General features: G+C 34.0%; 1 long non-coding RNA gene across 1 annotated transcript; it reads left to right on the forward strand.

The window, feature by feature from the left end:
* Positions 1–7,246: 7,246 nt before the first annotated feature.
* Positions 7,247–14,855, forward strand: LOC145241279 (uncharacterized). The gene is made up of 2 exons (XR_013862531.1): positions 7,247–7,459; positions 14,678–14,855. It is a non-coding gene; the product is annotated as an uncharacterized LOC145241279 (long non-coding RNA).
* Positions 14,856–15,268: the final 413 nt, after the last annotated feature.

The following is a 15,268-nucleotide window of genomic DNA, read 5'->3' on the forward strand; positions in this document are numbered from 1 at the left end:
TCATCAATGACATTTTAAACCAAACACTTTTAAAATCTCAAACTGCGAAATGTTGCTGACTCTATTACTACAAAACCCTCAATACATGGCTAGACACTTAAAATTCTTGTTTACAACCACTTAAAAAAATCCCACTGGAATCGTAATTATCTTATCCATAAAATGACAATTCCAATTTCCAAAATTCCGACTCCAAATCATAATTTAATCTTCTCATATCATAATCCCTCCAATTCTCAAAAAGTTTGACTTTCAAATTGTAATTTAATCTTCTCCATAACATGTCGATTCTAAGTCTCAAAATGTCCGACTCTTGACATGGTCAAATCAACTTTTCTTGCTGAAAAGCACTCCCTGGACATTCACGTTATTAGCACGATTTCTTAACTTTGATGTATTCTGTTCGATACCAAGCACACGCAACCCGTTCTCTTTCACAATTTGTCCTTCTTATTACACCCACACCTCTCTTACGTGAATTATATTTTGAAATTACAAGTTGTTTTCTCTTATTATTACAATAACTTCAGCTTTCTTTTGTATATGTGAAAAGTTCAGCTTGAAAAATACGATTTTTGTTAAACAAGTGTTAATTCTGTTCATACTGGTGTAGTAGTCACAGAGAACTATGTGGGGTATATGGCTAGAAAAAAAAACGTACCGAGCGTATCTGCATCCCTCTTTGGGAAAGAAGAAGGAAAAAATGGCCAGCTCATTTATATACATGAAGGGCATCTTGGGAAAGTAGGGCATGATGGGAGAAGCTTCTTTTCTTTTCCTGTCTCTTCCTTTTTTTTTTTTTTTTTTTTTTCTAGATAGGAGGATATAAAAGCTGGGAAAAATTCCCTGGAGCAGCAGAAAGAAAAGAGTCGTGAACATCTTCTCTTGAAAAGTATTTCGTGTTGCTAACATTCAGATTTTGCGGTGTGATATTGGTGGCGAGAGGTCAAGTGTGATCGATTGGAAAAGAAGAGGGTAGAAACGTGCTGTTGTCGAGCGAGTGACTTACTCCTTCCTAATGAAGAAATTTTATTATCCACTTTGTCCCGTGGAAGTTAATTCTTCTTAAACAATTAATCGTTACTACTAACTCTGAAACTGAAGGAAAAAATTACAAACAAAAAGAGAAAAAATAGGAGAAACAGAATTTATTAACAAAGATATCTAAAGAAAAAGTAATGACCTCTATGGGCTGCCAAAAATGTCCATCTGGCTTACAAGAGTCTTGTCTTGTAGTAGTAACCAAAACGGGGGAGAGAGAGTGAAGGGAAATAGAAGGAAAGAGAGATAGAGAAGGAGGAAGAAGGGGGGAAAAAGGAGGGGATCACTTACTGGAAGCTTCTGGGCGCCCCTTTACGAAAGGAACATTTAGAAAGTTCGTATTCTTGTGGGTTTTATTTTTTGAGTTTGTGTTGTTTAAAAGTTCCCTTTTTCTTTCTTTTCCTGGAAATTCGTTTTTCGTAGTCCTTTCAGCAAGGTCGAAATTTCTTGAGGCTGTATATTCTGGTGTTTTCTGGTATCTTCGAAAACTTCCCTGCGGCGAATATTCTGTTCAAAACATCTATTATCTTTTCTCGATAATAGAATTAGTTTTCAAGTGTCTTAGAAAACTAGATTCTTCTTTTCAACTTCTATTATCTTCTCTCGATAATAGTATTAGTTTTCAAGTGTCTTAGAAAACTAGATTCTTCTTTTCAACATCTATTATCTTTTCTCGATAATAATATTAGTTTTCAAGTGTCTTAGAAAACTAGATTCTTCTTTTCAACATCTATTATCTTCTCTCGATAATAGTATTAGTTTTCAAGTGTCTTAGAAAACTTGGTGCTTCTTTTCAACGAATTTAATGTCTCGTCAAGACAGAGTTGTACAACGCCTTAGTAAATTCCAGGCGTCCCTTTTTATCCGAGACCGACTGTTCGACCGTTCTGGTCCCCTCGAAGCCTTGTTCACAACTGACTATTTTAACTCAAAATATCACACACGTGCCTCAATTTAGCGCGAAAACGTTGCATCCAATCAACGGGCATAAGGGAGTCAGGTGACATAAAAAAAGGGGGAAGCTAGGGAAGGGGGTAGGAAAGGGGTTAAGAAGAAAGGAAGGAAGAACAGAGCAGCAAAAAGAAGGAAAGAAAAAGGAAAGAAAGATGGTGGAAGATAATTTCCACACTTAACCCCAGAACCGAGTCCTGATTGTAACCTTAGAAACTATTTTCTCTGGTGAATCAATGCCCCCCCCCCTCTGTGTTTTCTGGCCACAGGCTGACCAATCAGCTAACAGGGCGCATTGAGTCACAGCATGACATGGTGGCAAGCAGTATTATCATACAACACACAATCTTATAACGTCACAGACAATTAAAAAAAAAAAAACTATTTTTTTAATCTCTCACACGCTGAACAAATTTTTTTCTAACCTCCCACGCCACACAAATTGCCTGTACCTTTTTTTCTTCACACTTTCTTATCGTAATGGCCACAATTTCATTACAAGTCCCTAGTTTTGATTGGTGCACGACATGTACTGCCGAATCATTCAAACTATTTTGACAATGAATGGAACTTTACTTCACCGTCAAAGCGACGAAACATGAGGATAAAGTCCCTGTAATACTTCTCGCGACTGGCAAAGAAGGTTTACGCTGGTATAATAGTTGGTCGATGTCGGAAAATGATCACAAGGATCCACAAATAATATTTGCTACATTTTTGGAGCAGATAGAACCGGCAACAAATCACCGCGTTTGTAGACTGGAACTCAGAAAATACCAGCAGAGATTAAATGAAACAACAGACATCTTCATCAACAGATGTCGACTGTTGGTAAAGAAATGTGATTTCAGTGCCAACGAATTAAATGAACGCCTCGTTGAGTTACTAATTGTCAGCACACCTATACCCAAACTGTAAAAGGAACTGTTAAACAAACCGGAGGGTTACAGAATCAAGGAAGCTATTAGATTAGCCCGTTTACACGAGGCTTCAGCAGTTTATATCAACCAGCTCCACCAGTTACAGGAATCACCACAGATAGCCGCAATAAGCTGTGGTACATACCAGTGGCAAGGGATTGAACGAAAACGCAGACAAACCTGCAAAAATTGTGGATGCAGTCACTGTTTTGGCAAAGAACACTGCCCTGCCAAAAATGATATATGCCACACATGTGGCAAAACAGGTCACTGGGCTACAGTTTGCATCTCAGGGAAGCACAAAACCAAGAGACAACAAGGAAGGCCCTGGCATAATAGTCATATCAATAATGGGAGTTTGGCAAGAAAATAAACAGCGTCGCCAAACACGATGACCAAGCCATGACTGACATAGGCACGGCAATGGAGAACCTCACCTTTAGCTCCATCACAACTAACAGCGGAAAGTCAGCAAACATGAAAGATCCTCAAAATGAGGCATGTGTTGATCTAAGCATCAAGCTAAAGGACCACCCAGGCACTCGTACCTTCAACCTGAAAGTAGGTACAGGGGTACAAGCAAATACATTGCCTATCCGCATATTCCGCAACATGTACCCTAGCAGTATAGACAAAGCTGGAACCCAATGCTCGGATCACTCACCTCAACACAATGTCTGTTAACAGCCTACAACAATACCAGGATAAACTGTTATGGCACCACAACTTTTAGGTGCAAGTATAAAACTCCTCATGGCTGGATACCCAATTCTATGTGGTTGATGTACCAGGAGCAGCCATATTGGGCATGCCAACATCAGTGGTTCTGTGGGTAGTGACAATGAACTGTGCCATCTCAGCCCAGCACCAACCCATCAATAGTGTAGCTGACCTAATGCATCTATACCCTGACAGATTTGACCATATTGGTGAATTTCGGAATACTCACAAGCTTGTTGTCAACACCAATGTACCATGTCACATAAACCCACTGAGAAGGACACCTATAGCCATGCGCAGAAAAATCAAATCGGAACTCGACAAGATGGAATCGCAAGGAGTCATTCGCCGCATCAACGAACCCACAAAATGGGTAAGCTCTCTCACTTATGTCACCAAACGTGACAACACAATTAGGGTTTGCTTAGACCCACAAACGCTAAACAAAGCTCTCATATGGCCATACCACCAAATTCCAACTGTTGAGAAGCTCAACCACCGATTTGCAGGAGCAAAATTCTTCTCAAAGTTTGACACTAAGTCTGGGTACTGGTCTATAAAGCTCGACCCTGAAAGTCAGCCACTAACAACTTTCCAAACACCATTTGGAAGGTATTGTTTTGAACGACTGCCATTCGGTTCGTGCATCAGTCAGGACATCTACCAACTCAAGATGGACAGAATACTCGAGAAATGAACTGGTGCTTGTGGTACAGCTGACCGTATCATCATATATGGGTCGACAGAGCAGGAACATGACGAGAACCCAAGACGTTTCATGGAGGTCACTACCGAAGAAGGCCTTACCTTGAACTCGGAGAAGTGCAAGAGGAAATGTCGTGAAATATCCTTCTTTGGAAACCTGTACACACACACCAGACTAAAACCAGACTCGGCGAAGGTACATGACCTAGAGAAAATGCCCGAACCACATAACAAGATGGAATTACAACAATTCTTGGGTATGATGACATACCTGTCTCGTTTTGTCAAGGACTTCAGTTCCAAGAAAGCAGTGTTGCGTGGCCTATTACGCAAGGACTCTGTTTTCCATTAGGAACTACACCATCAGGAAGCTTTCAAAAAGATAAATGTGAAGTATCTGAAACGTCCCTGCTCCACTATTTTGACCCTAAAAACTGATATACATGCACTGTGATGTGAGTTTACATGGAATCGGTGCAGCTCTGCTACAACCAGATGAGGAAGGCAATCTATTGCCTGTCACATATGCTAGCAAGAGCCTCACACAGACAGAATAGAGATACGCATGTATCAAACATGAGCTACTGGTCATCGCATTTGGCACACAGAGGTTCCACACATACCTCTATGGCCACCATTTCCAAGTCGTCACTGACCACAAACCCCTCACTATGATCATCGATAAACAACTCTCCTCAGCCCTGACATGTCTGCAAAGAATGTTAATAAAACTCCAAGGATACAACTTCAGGCTCACATATAACAAGGGATCTGACAACCTCTTGGCTGATGGATTATCGCGCCTACCACCACCTTGTAATGCGGACCCTATCAAACTTGATGTCCGGGTTGATACAGTTCGTTTTTCCACTAATTACATCGAATAGCTAAGACAGTGTACGACAGCAGATTCTCTGCTTAACCAGCTGAGAGAGACCATCATCATGGGATGGGCAGAGACAATCAAGCAGCTGCCCAATGACATTAGAGTGTTCTGGGGCCTAAGAGATCAGCTTTCAATTGATGATGGTCTTATCCTCAAAGGACAACAAATCGTCATCCCCCAGACACTACAAAAAGACATATTAGAACAACTACATGCTGCTCATTTAGGACAAGAGAAAACAAAACTCCTTGCCAAGGACACTGTTCATTGGGTAAACATAAACAAAGACATTGAACAGTTTACAAAGTCATGCAGTATCTGTCAACAGCATCAGCCCTCCCAAATGTAAGAGCCGCTAATGCAACATGACATCCCAACAAAGCCATGAGACGTAGTTGGCACAGACCTGTTTGATCTCCATGGAAGTCAATGATTGATCATAGCTGACTATTAATCAAAGCATCCTATAGTCAAACGCCTACCTGATCATTCACCAAGCAGTGTCATAGTGAACATCACACGACAAATCTTCTCAGAGTTTGGCATACCATTCAAGATAGTCAGCGATAATGGACCACACTTTTCAAGTCATCTCTACCGCGAATTCGCCAAAGAATGGGGCTTCCATCATGAGACCACGTCACCTCGGAGACCACAAGGGATGGCTTCATAGAACGTCAAATAAGGACTATCAAGAATATTCTCAAGAAAGCCAAACAGTCGGGAACAACTCCTGAGATCGCACTGCTGCACTGGTGCTGCACCTCAATTTCAAGTGTCATACCAAGCCCTGCACAACTACTCATGGGTAGACGAATCCAATCTCCACTGATCACCAAAATCAGAAACGACAACCATGATCAGGATCAGATATACAGCGCATTCCAATAATGCCAGCAGAATCAAAAGAGGTATTTTGACCGACATGCATTAAGGAAGATCTACCACCCCTATACCATGGTCAATGGGTAAGGGTACAGAATCCTGTGTCTGGAAGCTGGGACCCAGGGACTGTAGTATCCCAGGTAAATGGTCATCGCTCCTATCTCGTGGAGAATGTCAATGGGCATTGCTGCGAAGAAACCGACAACATATAAGAAGTATTCCAGTGACGCCTGCCCCAAAAATGTCGCAAGACCTCCCCAACACAGCTCCACAAAAATGTGCGACGTCTGTGGATTCACTTGTGTGGGCATCCCCAAACATACCAAATGACACGCAAAAACGTACCCGTAGTGGTAGGGTGGTACGAGCACCATCAAAAATGAACTTATGATAAGCAAACACTCATAACCTCCCAGCAAGCATCTCATGGGGCAGAATAGTCCCCTGCTTCGCTGTAGCTGTACAGGCAGTCTACCCTGAACCAGCTTTTTCCATTTTCTTTGTTTTGTTTTACATACCTAAGTCCTCTTTGTTTTCAGAGAAAGGGAGATGTAATGATAGCGCTGCTCTTTCGTTTCAGTAACTTTTATATAGACTCTTTCGTTCCGGTTTCGTGATCTAACTTTTGTATGCACTCATGCAATGCATGCGCATAGTAATTAATTAATAAAGCGGGGCGCCATTTATTCAGTTCCCTTCTTACCAACCAAACACACGTGTTCCAATCTTATTCGTACACATCCATGCACAACACAGCATGACACTGTCCATCACACATCTCGCTATAGCATTGATGGTCTCGATTTCAGACCACTGCTATCCAGCCGGGGATGACACGGTACTGACGGACCTTCGATGACCTTAAAAGAACTTCTTTTTTTTTCTTCCCTTTTAGCAGCCTGACCTGCCAGTTTCTGTTACAAATAAAATACTCTTCATTTTTATTGTTTAAAAGGAAGTTTGTGTTTCTTTTGTGCCTTGTTCTTTGCTATAATTTATTAAGAAGGTAAAACAATTACGTCCTTCTCCTAAACTTATTCATTTGATTTACTTCCGCCAGAAACATATACGTCCTAACATTCCTGACATGTAACTAATTAATGAACGTTTTCACGCAAGGAACAAAATAAAATTTACACCGCTTACTGATGACCTTTCAATGTCAGTGTGTTATCTTTAAACAGTTTAGCATTAAACCGTTGTTGTTGTGTTGTTTACATCTTTAATTTTTATTCTTTTCAATCTTCATATATTTATTCTTTAATGAATTTGACGCACAAAAAAGAAATTATATCGAATTACTACAAAAATTCCAACAAAACGACTACATGTTCGGTTTTGTTTTTGAAAGGTAAGATTTTTTCTTCACTTTCACTTTATTTTTAATTTTAAAAATCTACCAAAAATCAGGTAACTATCTAATCAATATGAATTTTTCTCCGATTATTAAGTGAAGAACGAACTTTATGAAGATGTAATTTTGCATAATCGATATATATATATATATATATATATATATATATATATATATATATATATATATATATATATATATATATATATATATATATATATGAAATAAAATGGAGGTGGAAGGACCTGGATACTGAACGTTTCGCCCGATTTATGCGGGCTTCTTCAAGAGGGATGGTCATTGACGAGAGAGTCGGAGGATTGGGGCTATATATAATGATGGGGGAGAGCAGCAGCGCAGCGTGTTTTCCTTATGTAAATTAGATGTCATAGACACCGGTTAAACGCGAAAAAAAAAATTCGTAATTTCACTTAATTTTATTTTTATTTTACTTATTTACTGTATTTTATCATTATCTATTTTTAGACTCCATTTTATCACCTCCTATTCTTATTTTTAGATACCATCTTTTAAGTTACTGCGCTATTTTATCCCAATTCAATTATTTCTAATTTAAAAAAAAAAAAAAAAATTCTTTCGTAATCTCGTGTCATTTTATTTATTTAATCTATCACCGCTATATTTCCAAACACAATTTTTAATCTCTACGATATTTTATCTTTTAGACGTAATCCACTACACTAGTTTACTCTAATTAGTTCTTCTCTCATAAAATGTATATACATGTATATATGACATCTAATTTACATAAGGAAAACACGCTGCTCTCCCCCATCATTATATATAGCCCCAATCCTCCGACTCTCTCGTCAATGACCATCCCTCTTGAAGAAGCCCGCATAAATCGGGCGAAACGTTGAGTATCCAGGTCCTTCCACCTCCATTTTATTTCATATCGTCGGATTTAATCCAGCTCAACAATCATATATATATATATATATATATATATATATATATATATATATATATATATATATATATATATATATATATATATATATATATATATATGCACCTCCAAAAGTCACCACGGAATTAACCCCTCCTATATGTAAAACAATGTAACTTAATTAGGAATTAATATTATCAATATAACTTTTGTACAATTTAAAAGAAGGGCAAAATAAACTAGTAATAATTTTTAAAAAGTTTTTTCACCGCACGAAAATAATAAAATTGTGAGACGAAAATCGTGTTTACATAATTGGAGCTTTAAAATAACGTTCCCATGTAGTAAGCATTTCGAACGTGAAAACATACTCGTATTTAATAAATCTAGCAAAAATCAACTAATGGTCAAATTTTCGTGAAATTTTCGATACTTATCCCTTTTAGAATAAAATTACATATAAAATGCAGTTTCCGTACATTTTTTAGTACGTGTCCCCACTCCCATATTTATTTTTTTTGAAATTTGAACAAAATGTATTTAAATCTATCGAAATTTCTATTTATTATGAAACATAAGAGTTCAAATAACTAAAACATATTTATTTTTTTTTAATTTAAATACATGTATTAAATAAAAATTTACCTTGAAGTTGCAATTAAAAAAATGATATAAATTTATATTATGTTTTTTTAATAGCGTTTTTTCGAATTAATATATACTATAATCAGTTGAATTGCCAAGAAAAAGAAACTTCGTAAAATTAATTAATTTTTTTAAAGATTAAAACGATTAAAATTCCATTATTTCAAAATGTTCCATTACAACATAGATTTTTAATTAATCGTGTTTAAAATTTTTTTAAATATTAAGTTTTAATATAAACATGGCTCTTGTCAGCTATTTTATCCCCAGATTAAAACTGATTTGAAAATATTACTGCACAAATATTAAGCATATTGTAGGCCCCTCTCATATTTTGTTTGTCTCTTTTTACTGAACAAAAGTATGGAAGCCGAATATGAACATTCAGTAAAGCCGTATTTCATATTTAATATACAAATGTTTTTAATATTATTAATCATTTAACCGTGTAAATCTTAAAGCCTAACAAAATTATAACAAAAATTAATTATTAATTGCAGTTTGAAGAAAATAAACAAATGTTTTAAAAAATCATTAAGTCGCTTCTGCTTTTCCATAGTTCGTATAGTTAACACAAACCTGACGTCACGGAATCATGCATATTTTTTTCGCATTGTTTTCGAGTGTGTGTGTGTATGTGTGTGTGTGTGTGTGTGTGTGTGTGTGTGTGTGTGTGTGGAAAATGTTTACTTTAATGGCGTAAATTTTTGGCTGACAAAATATTATAAAAATTATTTATTTTTATATAAAATACATTTACTCAAAGGCTGAAATAAAACCAGAAAAAAATTTCATTTTTATTATTTTTATTTTTTTTAATTATTTTTATTTTTTTAAATTATTTTTATTTTTTTATTATTTTTATTTTTTTAATTATTTTTATTAGACTAAATGAACGACATTTGAGGCCACTATATTACTTTTAAAATTTGGCCTTTCTAAGGTTTAAAAAATTTGGCCTATTTTTTTTTATGCTTTTAATAAAACTATGATTTTGGCCGCCATATTTTTTTAATGAAAGAGCGTAAAAAAATGGTTAAATTTGGGCTTAAAAAGGCCAATCTGTCAGGCCAAATTTTAAAAGCAATACGGCGACCTCAAATTTCATACATTTAGTCTAATAAAAATGATGAAAAAATAATAAAAATGAAATTTTTTTTCGGGTTTCATTTCAGCCTTTGGGTCCAATAATGTGTTTTACATAAAAATAAAATAGTTTTTATAATTTTTTGTCTGTCAAATAATTTATTCTACTAAACTACACATTTACCATATATATATATATATATATATATATATATATATATATATATATATATATATATATAAATTAATACAAAAAGTATAAAAGTTTATAACTTTTCTTTATTCATTTTCTATTAGTAACGTGCTGGAATACAAAATATTATGAAATAAAAGTTAAGAACTTTATATATATATATATATATATATATATATATATATATATATATATATATATATATGTATATGAGGTGCCTTCAATAAGTTTCCAGACTTTTTTGTATGGGCAATTTTATTGATAGTACACACAAAACTCTAGTCCCATTTGAAGTAATCTTCTCGGGCTGTAATGCATTTGTTGTACCGTCTCAACAACTTCTGGAAAGTCCCATGGAATTCCTCTTGTCTGAGTGCGGCAATAACCCTCGTCACAGTCTCTGTCATATGCTCAATTGTTTAATGATGACAGACACTAAGGTTTTCCCTGAGCTGAGGGAATAACCAGTGGTCATGGGTAGCAAGGTTTGGATTATAGGGAGGGTGAGGAACTGTCTTGATGCCCATCTTGGTCAAATAGTCTGTGACAAAAATGGAGTTGTGGACTGGTGCATTCGTGCAAATCTTTCACATCTTAAGTTCCTACACTGTCATACAAACTGTACACTTATTGTGTCTATAGACATATGACGGTCCTTATTCATGAAATTCTTTATTTGGCCAATCAACTCTGGTGTTCTGACTTCCTTACTTCTTCCACACCTCTCATCATTCCTCTCAGATTAGATTTGGATGGGCATAATTCACATGTGAATGTGATTTCATGTCATGTTGACCCCCTATTTTTTTTCTATTTATGGCAGCTGTATGTCTCGAATTGGAAATTGTTGCTGAAAATATTACTTTCAGTGCATTTTAAGGATATGGGGAATTTAATTCAGCATTTACTGCATTTTTTTTTGTTATTGTTTTTTTTTTTTGGTTGTCAGCTGTTAACTAATTTGTATGTTCTGAAGATGTATTTTGCATGTATGCAAGTTGGTTATTCTTAAACAGTTGTCTTCATTGGTTTGTCTTTGATGACTATTAAATTCCCAAAATTTTTTCTGTTTTAAAAAAAACAAATCGACATCTTAAGGAAGGCAAGGAATCCTTAGTATGACGTGAACTATCAAAAGTTACAGTCTTATATGAAAACATTTGTTTAATTTTCTACTGTGTTAGACTTTGTGGTTCTATCTTTTTTAGCATTCAACGAATTCCTTCAGGATTTTGTTTTATCAAATTTTATAATGTTGAATTCTCTAGTAACTCACTGAGTTTCATCTGTGTCCTAACTATTTTGTGAAGCATATACTGTTGGATTTAGAGGACTTTGTTATTGGGTCTTGTTGGGGCGTCTTGTTTGACTGAAAATACCTTGGTATACTTCTGTTATCTACACACCGAGCTATTTGGGGAGTTGGTAGGATGTTCCATCGGTGGCTTACTTCTGGAATCGCTTAATGACCAATAAAAAATATTTTGTAATTTTTTCTGGCTTAGGATTAATTCAGATAGATTTTTTTATTCATAAAACCCCAAACTGATATTTTTTCTGATGGGTTCTAACAGGAAATTATAATATATAAATTGAGTGTTACAATTGAAACTAGAACTAATTTTACTTTTTATTTTAGTCAACTCTTTCTCTGACTTCATATTTGCGGTTTATTTATTGTTAAAATTAACAGTTAACACGAATTGCTATCTATTTATTGAATTTTTCTAGTTCAAAAAATAATTTTAGGTTAATTTGATTTTCTTCCGTGACCTGTCCTTTTCTCTCATCAGAAATATCTACTTAACTCTCCATTGTTAAATGCTTGAAAGGTATTTTCCTATTGTAAAAAAAAGGTTATCTGCCCAATTCGCTAATTGTTATTAAAACTTGAAACTTTTTTTCTTCATATAAAACATTCGTTAAGTAGAAAAGTATTTATCAGCTCCATTATTTATTCTATTACTCTCGAAATAATAAAATGTAGAACATTTATTTTGTAGTGAACAATTTTAAAACTTAACAAAACCTTCACTTAATTGTTGGCTTTTGTTTCCAGTTTCTACAAATGGACTGTATATTTCAACTCAACTAAAGGACAGAAATTGCACAAAGAAAATGAGATATCTATTATCAGCTTTAGCACAACTTCAGCATATTTTCGGTCATTTTCAAACTGCATTAACCTTTCCAGCTTAATTCCCGCATAAATTTATGGGTCCTTGGTAAGACCTTAGACTACATATGATAATGGAGTTTACTTAGGGGACAGACTGAGGATACCCTGAACCACTGTTGTCTCCAGGTGCTTGTTTTGACGACTTTTTCTTTCTGTTGTCTGAAGGAAAAATGCCTGTTATTTGTATTTTTTTTACTTATATATATATATGCAATTTGAAAGGCTTAATTTGAAACAGTAGATATTTACATTTAAAATTCAGCATGTGATGACTTATGTCAAACCAAGTAATAGAGCATAATAATAATTTTACATCCTTTAAACTACTCAACTGCAACTTAATAACCAGTAACATAACATTTTTTTATTCAAAGTGTAGCAAGAATCTGAAGTAGCAGTATGAAGAATCATTAGAGATTGTATTGTTTGAATGGTGACGTATGAAATCCTTACACCGACACTCATATAATCTGATACATTTGCTCACAGTTCTAAAGAACTGTGAGCAATAATTATTTAAATTCTAATTTTATTTTTTGTCATATTTTTATTTTCATAATTATATTTCCATGCAATTGTTTAAAATTTACTTTATTGGACACGTGTGCATATCATTACAGATTTTACCAACATAGAAAATATAAAAATTAGATAATTTTTACAAACATTTTAAATAACAATTGTAATTGTTAAAATGTGAAAAATAATGTAACTTTTATTATTTATAATATTAATATATTTTTTAGAAATAAAAATATAATAATAAATGCAAATCATTCAATTAATTTTTTTGAAATGGCAATGAAACATTTTATTGAATTAAATGAACACGAGCTTAATACAGTACTAAGTTATATTGCAAATTGATATTTTGTTGTCAACAATGCTAATAGAAAATGAATTGGATTATTTGCTTAATATAAACTAATCACCTACATTTTATATTTTCACAAATGGATAGTTTTATTTAACTTTAAATTTTCTCATTAGATGGTATCTAAAATACAAAGATCTTCTATGTAACTTTTTATCATTAAAAAAATATAAGTATCACATGCAAACAAGAATAATTAAGACCTGAAGAAGAAAACATTTTTAAAGGCAGACAAAATATATGAAAAATGCCATTTAATATTGTAATTGTGTTTTCAACATAAAATAATTTCTTAAAGTTCAAAATCGTTTTACATATTAGATAAAGTAAATATTAATTTTACTTTCATATTGACTGAAATGTGTGGAAAATAAATTTTCGAATGAGTGGGTAAAACTTTAAACGTAAAACTGACCTTAATTTTATTTGATGTTATCAACTTAGAGTCAAGTTAATACAATACCAGTCACTTAATATCACTACCATATTTATCACAGCACAAAAAAACATGACATTCTCTGACCTCAGTACATAGCATACTTCCTTTGAATGACAATGTGATATTCACATTAGAATATCTCCTAAACCCCCGTTCATTTCTACTTGGCTATGTGTCAAGTAGGAAAATTTCAGGTCATTTTTCTAATATATCTTGCACAGGGTGGGGCAGAGCAACTTGCTTAATTAAATGTGGTGCCCTAAAGCGATAGTTACTCCGAGGATGAACTTATTTGAGAGGATGAGGCTTAAAGTTTGGTTCTGAATGTGCGTTATTTATTTTTTGTTTATTTTTCAGAATCTCCAGCGAGCATCACGGAATGGACAAAGTTGGAACACGCTTTTGCTGTTGAGGCATTTTTTTTCAAGCGGTCACTCAATTTATCACCATGTGACTATTTTTTATGGGGATATCTGAAATCAATTGTTTACAACAATCGTCCTAGCACCTTGACTCACCTGAAAAACAACATTTGTTGAGCTGTCACCAATATACCCATCGATATGCTGGAAAGAGTTGACCGAAACTTCAGAGTTCGATTAACTTAGTGCATAGAGAAGAATGGATGCCATTTTACTGATATCATCTTTAAAACTGATAAAAAATAAAATTTAAATGTTGTACTAGTTGCAGTTCAAAGAATTCCATGTATACCTGCATTACTTGTGTGTTAATTGATATTCTAAATAAGAAACCAGCCTGTATTAACTTAATGGGCAAATTCTAATTAAGAGTTGTGACTAATAACAAATACTAATAATAATGAAAATTGTATTCTTTTATGTACATGAAATAATAAAACTTAAATTTAAATTATTTTTATTTACAGATGTTCCTGCTTTAAAACCTTTACCTAATTTCAATTATCCTGTAAAGAGATTTCCTGAATTCCTCTTCATAACAATGTTACTGAAAAACTGACACAAAAGTAATACATATTTAATCTGATTTTCTTCTTTTAAACAAATGTCAATTTCACTGCATCATTTTATAAACATATTCATCTTTATCTATATTGGTTGGCTTTTATTATTTTACTCAAATCAAGTTTGAAAAGATGTATGAAGACACAGACTTCAATGATAAAATCATATTAATCTCATATCAAGATTTTCCTTTCCTAATGAACGTGAATGGTATTCAAATCATTCATCCTTATTACTGTGATAAATTTTTCTACTGAATCATTTTTCTTGTTGATTCACTATGAACAAAAATTAGTTGCTCAGAAATCATGCAGTACTTATGTAAAACATAAAATAAGACACTAGTCCATTTTAGTATACAATTTTACCAAGATTATCTTGTGAACACAACTTTCTCAGATATTCATTGAATCATGTTTATCATCCATGTTTCAAAATCACTAGAGAAAGGTTGAGCATATTCAATGTTTGGATATTTTAAATTGCCAATCTTA

This window comes from Euprymna scolopes, chromosome 20 (assembly GCF_053919585.1).
Source record: "Euprymna scolopes isolate OS-2025 chromosome 20, ASM5391958v1, whole genome shotgun sequence".
Taxonomy (NCBI): Eukaryota; Metazoa; Mollusca; class Cephalopoda; order Sepiida; family Sepiolidae; genus Euprymna; species Euprymna scolopes.